This window comes from Poecilia reticulata, unplaced genomic scaffold (genome assembly GCF_904066995.2).
Source record: "Poecilia reticulata unplaced genomic scaffold, P_reticulata-male-v2 Scaffold_98, whole genome shotgun sequence".
NCBI lineage: Eukaryota > Metazoa > Chordata > Actinopteri > Cyprinodontiformes > Poeciliidae > Poecilia > Poecilia reticulata.
Window position 1 is genome coordinate 21,566 of NW_027675196.1, and position 6,560 is coordinate 28,125.

At 37.0% G+C, this 6,560-nt stretch overlaps 1 long non-coding RNA gene across 1 annotated transcript; it reads right to left on the reverse strand.

Moving 5' to 3' along the window:
- Positions 1–4,960: 4,960 nt before the first annotated feature.
- Positions 4,961–6,560, reverse strand: LOC145550594 (uncharacterized). Its single transcript, XR_014086469.1, has 3 exons — positions 6,420–6,560; positions 5,608–5,696; positions 4,961–5,130 (listed from the first exon to the last, which is right to left on the reverse strand). It is a non-coding gene; the product is annotated as an uncharacterized LOC145550594 (long non-coding RNA).

Below are 6,560 nucleotides of genomic sequence, written 5' to 3' on the forward strand. Positions count from 1 at the left end.
TTCAAGGGACTCTTTGTGTTGCTCGCCATTAAGAAAGGATAACTATCTTTAATGGCTTTTGTTTGTTGTTTTTTGTTTTTTTAAGTATTTACCTGCAAGACAAGAAAATGATTAGTGACCAATGATCGCAGAAGACCTACATTCAAGGCTCTGTTTCAGGCGGTCATTGACGTCAATCTGTGACGTGGAATTCGGGGTTTGAGTTTGCCATTCGAGGATCACGTCACCAAGAACAGCTGAGCCAATCAGGTCCTAGTGATGCACAGGCTTTATATTACGTACAGTATTTGAATGTGGATTTCATTTTTTTAATGTAAATTCTCTATTCATCCTGCATTGTGATGCTCGACATTAGAAAGGATAACTATCTTTAATGGCTTTTGTTGCTTGTTTTTTTTTTGTTTGTTTTTTTTAAGTATTTACCTGCAAGACAAGAAAATGATTAGTGACAAATGGTCGCAGAGACCTACATTCAAGGACTCTGTTTCAGGCGGTCATTGACGTCAATCTGTGACGTGGGATTCGGGTTTTGAGTTTGCCATTCGAGGATCACGTGACCAAAGAACAGCTGAGCCAATCAGGTCCAAGTGACGCACAGCTTATTACGTACAGTATTTGAATGGAGGATTTCATTTTTTAATGTAATTCTCTTTCATCTGCATTTGATGCTCGACCATTAGAAAATAACTATCTTAATGGATTTTGTTTGTTTGTTTTTTTGTTTGTTTTTGTTTTTAAGTATTTACCTGCAAGACAAAGAAAATGATTAGTGACCAAATGGTCGCAGAAGACCTACATTCAAGGACTCTGTTTCAGGCGGTCATTGACGTCAATCTGTGACGTGGGATTCGGGTTTTGAGTTTGCCATTCGAGGATCACGTGACCAATGACTAGCTGAGCCAATCAGGTGAAGATGACGCACAGTCCTTATTACACCTACAGTATTTGAATGTATTCTTTCGTTTTTTCGTTTTAAATGTAATTATTTTCAAATCTCAATTCAAATAAGTCATTAAAAGCTTGTACATTCTATGAGTATATAGTTATACATTTATAAACTAGTAGAATATTTTCTTTTTGTTTTACAAATATTGACAAGGCAACGAAAAGACAAAGTGCCTAAATTATCACTGATGACCTGCATTCAAAGACCGTATATAAATACTGTGAAAGATTTAAATATCTATTGCTATATATCTACATCATATTCTATTTCACATGGCATAGACTATTAAAGGTTTAGTCACATGACTCAGATTAGCGTCAGTAAAAACAATAACCTGCTCTTACAGGCCCAGTCTTTCTCTGCTGCCCCCTCTCTTCCCTAGGGGCAGTAGAGAACAACATGTAGGCGCTGGGAGGAAGAAGAGCGAGAAAATTGTCCGTGTTGTGGGGAGCGCAGTGTGTAGTTTAGGGAAGCCAGCTGTTCGTTGTACTTGTTCAAAGAGGAAACCTCTTTGTGTTGCTCGACCATTAAGAAAGGATAACCTATCTTTAATGGCTTTTTGTTGTTTGTTTTTTTGTTGTTTTTTAAGTATTTACCTGCAAGACAAAGAAAATGATTAGTGACCAAATGATCGCAGAAGACCTACATTCAAGGACTCTGTTTCAGGCGGTCATTGACGTCAATCTGTGACGTGGAATTCGGGTTTGAGTTTGCCATTCGAGGATCACGTCACCAAAGAACAGCTGAGCCAATCAGGTCCTAGTGACGCACAGGCTTATTATACGTACAGTATTTGAATGTAGGATTTCATTTTTTTAATGTAAAATTCTCTATTCATCCTGCATTGTGATGCTCGACCATTAAGAAAGATAACCTATCTTTAATGGCTTTTGTTCTTTTTTTTTTGTTTTTTTTTTAAGTATTTACCTGCAAGACAAAGAAATGATTAGTGACCAAATGGTCGCAGAAGACCTACATTCAAGGACTCTGTTTCAGGCGGTCATTGACGTCAATCTGTGACGTGGGATTCGGGTTTGAGTTTGCCATTCGAGGATCACGTGACCAAAGAACAGCTGAGCCAATCAGGTCCAAGTGACGCACAGACTTATTACGTACAGTATTTGAATGGAGGATTTCATTTTTTAATGTAAAATTCTTTTTCATCCTGCATTGTAATATCGACATTAAGAAAATAACCTATCTTTAATGGATTTTGTTTGTTTGTTTTTTTGTTTTTTTTAAGTATTTACCTGCAAGACAAAGAAAATGATTAGTGACCAAATGGTCGCAGAAGACCTACATTCAAGGACTCGTTTCAGGCGGTCATTGACGTCAATCTGTGACGTGGGATTCGGGTTTTGAGTTTGCCATTCGAGGATCACGTGACCAATGACTAGCTGAGCCAATCAGGTGAAGATGACGCACAGTCCTTATACACTACAGTATTTGAATGTATTCTTTCGTTTTAAATGTAATATTTTCAAAGCATCTGAATTCAAATAAGTCATTAAAGCTGTACATATGAGTACACAGTAACATTTCCAGAGTAAAATTTACTCAATTTGAAAAAATTTTACTCTAAAAAAGACATTTGGTCCCAGTCTAAATAGAGTAAAATTTACTCTATGGAAGAGTTGAAATAAAGAGTAAATCAACTCAATTTAGTGCAAAAATTTTAATTACTGCCAAGAATTACTCTAAGTTGTTTAAAAGAAAAACTACTCCACCGTATTTTAACTCTAAGTGGAATATAATTACTCTAAATAGAATTGCATTCTACTCCAAGTAGAGATAACTTTTAGTCTGACCAAAAGGAAATTTTACACAAATGGAATACATTTTATTCCATCTAGTGTCAAATTGTGCTCTTAGTAGTATAAAATTTTCTCCTAATTGAATTTTATTCCATATTGTGCAGTTAAACATTAAATTACATTCTAAAAAAACCAACTTTAACTTTATTCACTCACTAAGCAATTGTTTTACAGCTATATACACAGCAGTTTGTAAGAATACAATGCATAGACCAGAAAGCAGTATTTGAACAGCCATTTTTATTGTTCACAAAAACAGTTTTGAATAGTATAAACATTTGCATCTTCATGACTGTAGGACACAAAGGATTTTCCATTTTCTCAAAACATTATCAATTTTGCACTCATGTCACTTTTGACAATTCTTGTAAAAAATACTGCTTCTCAGATTCTTTTGCTTGATTTTGAAGATCATTAACTATTTCTTCCAGGGAAATGACCAAAGAGTTAATTGCTCTTTCCCTTACACCTGCCACTTAAGTTCAGCAACTGACAAACTAGACAAGATATTCTGAAGCAGGACTGTATCAGAAGCAACACTCAGAGGGAAAATCTTGACTTTCAAATGTCTTTCAGTTGTAGATGGGCCTTCACCAGGATTAGAAAGTGTGTTTATCATGTGCTTTATTAAGATGCTTTCTGAACCAGAACGTGCCATAAACTTGAGCACAACCTGCTGACCACATTTAAGATGAAGTGTCTTACCAGGGCAAAGTCCGTGGATCACTTTTAAGTGCTTGGTCAGAGAACATTGCCTGGTACTTCTTACAAATGAAACAGAACATTCCAACTCAACTTATACTGAAACATCATAGCAAAACAACAATTTAACACAGCATCGAGCCTCAACTCTGCAACCTTGGATTCAACTTTGGTTGTCTCAACATCCATCTATAAATGGCGGTGTGCAAGAAAATTGTACACATGACCAGATCATGGTCATTTGAAGTTGCCGAACACAAAGTGAGCTTTAAAAGCTCATCAAAACAGGCAGTGAGCCTGGTGATTTACAAGTATGGCAGTTTGTCAAACACAATGAAGTACTTGGAATCACGCTCCTCTGAGTCCCTACTGCAAGCAGGTACGGTTGACGCCTTTCTGCGATGCCATCAAGGTGCTCCTGGATGCTGGTTCCTGTCTCTGGAAAAACAGAATAAAACACGATTAGTCTTGGGCTTGAAAGAAGACAGGGTTCTTATAGATAAGGCAAATTACTTTTCAGGACCTCTTTAAGGTCACTTGAAATGAAATTTAAGACCAACTTAACAAGAAATACAAATAAATTAAATAAAATAAGTGAAGAAAAGAGAATTGATCAACATAAATGTTCCCTTTACTGTAACCTTACCTTGACAAACTCACAAGATGTTGACTGGCTCGTCTGGCTGAGAGTTTTCCTGGTCTCTTGCGGCCGTGAGGTGACGGTGCAGGAGGTGCACCAAGGATCAAAATGGATGACATGTCACTGTCCCATCCTGGAAGAAAAGTAAAATAAACATAAGCTACCAAAACATCTTATTTGCAACAGTGTTAACACTTCGAGTGAGCTTACCAACAGTGACGGCAGGAGGAGGTTGCACTTATATTGAATCAATTTACATAAATTCTGTAACATTAAACACTTTCTTTATAATCCAGTTCAATTTACCATTTCCAGTTCTGTTGTGCCTTCAGCATTGTGAAGAAGGTTCTGAAGGTCTTCAGACTGTGTGAGACCACGGCTTTGTTCAAGGACTTTCTGCTTGTAGACAGTGGGCCACTTCTCCAGGAACTTTGCAGCGATGGTTTCCCCAAACATCAATGTAAATCTTGCTCAACCTGGAGAATAGATGAAGTGAAGGTTTTAAAAATCATTTTGTTTAACTTTCTCACATCCACCTTAACTTAAACTTTGTTAAAGGTAGGTTAAGCTGAAGTGAAGATAAACATACCAATCCTCCTATGTCCAGGAATCTTGGGAAGTCCAAAAAGTACTACATGACTTCACTGGGTTCATCAATCATTCTTCTGGCGATAGTTGAAAGTCTGTTTCATCTTCCTCATAACAGTTCCTTCATCAGCGCAATGGCCTCAGAACACAAGCTATCTGTCATAGGCAGTCTTCTTCTCTCAAACAGTCCCCGTCAGTTGTTGGTCCCCCTAAAAAAATTATAGGAATATGACCACTCCATTTTAGGATTAATAATAAGGCTAGGGAACTTATTGTGCAGTTTGGTTGCAGGATGAGAATTGTACAAGTATAAATACACATACCTGTTTGGGTTTGTGACAGTCTGGGGACTTCTTTTGTCCATTAGAAGCTTCTCTCTGGACAAACTTCAGTCTACAAGCCAGATACCCACTCCCATCTTCTGCATCGTAATGATGCTCCTAAAAGTAGTGAATGATAAATGTTTTTAAAGCTGTGAAAGCAAAGACAGCTGTGAATGCTAGAAGCTGTGATTTACAGATTTTAGTTCACATTGTTTGAATTACATAGATAAAATCTATTCACAATGTTTATTCTTCAAGCTGCAGTAGCCCAACACTGGAACAATGGACTCTACAAAGGTTTAAAAATGGGAAAGTTAAAACAAGTGGCACAAATGCAGGGCATGCAAAAGAAACCTTTTTCAGTTCTACTCAAACCATAGCCAATGCTGAACTTTTTTGCAGCTGTGAACATAGCAAATCATTTATTTATTCTATATTGAACATATGTAAATAACAAGACATAAAAAGTAAATTAAGTAAAAAAATAAATAAATCTGAAAAGTTGGTAAAGCACCATTTTGGCACCATTCCCAAAAACGTTTTTGATAAACCTAATATGTGAAAATGCTATAAATTTGTTTTGTTTTCACTCACCACATTCCAAAAACGAACTGTAAGACAGTTGTCCTTCAAAACAGATGTAATTCTGTCGATCCCTGTATTTGACACGCACAGCTTGCATCCTGCATTATGTAAAACATATTTTTCAATTATCATATAAACATACTTATCAAAGTGAATAAAAAATTAAGATAAAAGGTTGAAACAATCATGGGGAAAAAGCACTGGGTGGCTAACAACTATCCTTAATGGGGCTAGGCTCTTTACTTGAATTTAGCCAATCACCACAGCTAAACGGAAAAAACATATCAGCTCCATACAATTCGATGTAAACGGGGTTTATAGACAAATAGTCAGTCAAAATGTTTTACTGACAACTTGCATAGTTTGTTTACAAAGCACAACTTAATCCTGTTTTTTTTATCGCTGCTCTACGTTCAAGAAAAGTTACTAGCATAGTCCTCTCGCGCCATTTTCTGGGCGGAACCCTGGCTCCACATGCTAGCAGAGCCAGCTTCGACTGTACGGCTAACTCCTCTTTAAACTCGGTTCCTCAGCTTAAAAATAGCGACAGCCTTGACTTGTGAAAATTAAAAATTGGACGTAGCATTGAAAACATTGATGTTTTTTTTTCTACTTACAATGTTGTAAACTGCTAAATTAAGTTAGCTGAAGCACACATGCTAACTAGTTAGCCAACCATGTTAATTATTCGCTGCACCCCTTCTTCCCCCACGACCACACAGCAGCACGTCATCTTTCCACTAGAGATAATTAGTCTTAATAATAAAAATAAATCATAAAACCCCACGTAAAATATATGTACAACCCATTTGGGGACTTACCTGGCACACAGCTAACCGTCGCCTCCGTTCCAATGCGGGATAACAAGATGGTGGAAGAAACGAAACTTAAGAAACTTCAGTGGGCGTGTTCTTGTTTTACTCCGATATGATTACTCTGTTGTTTTGTTCCGACTCTATTGA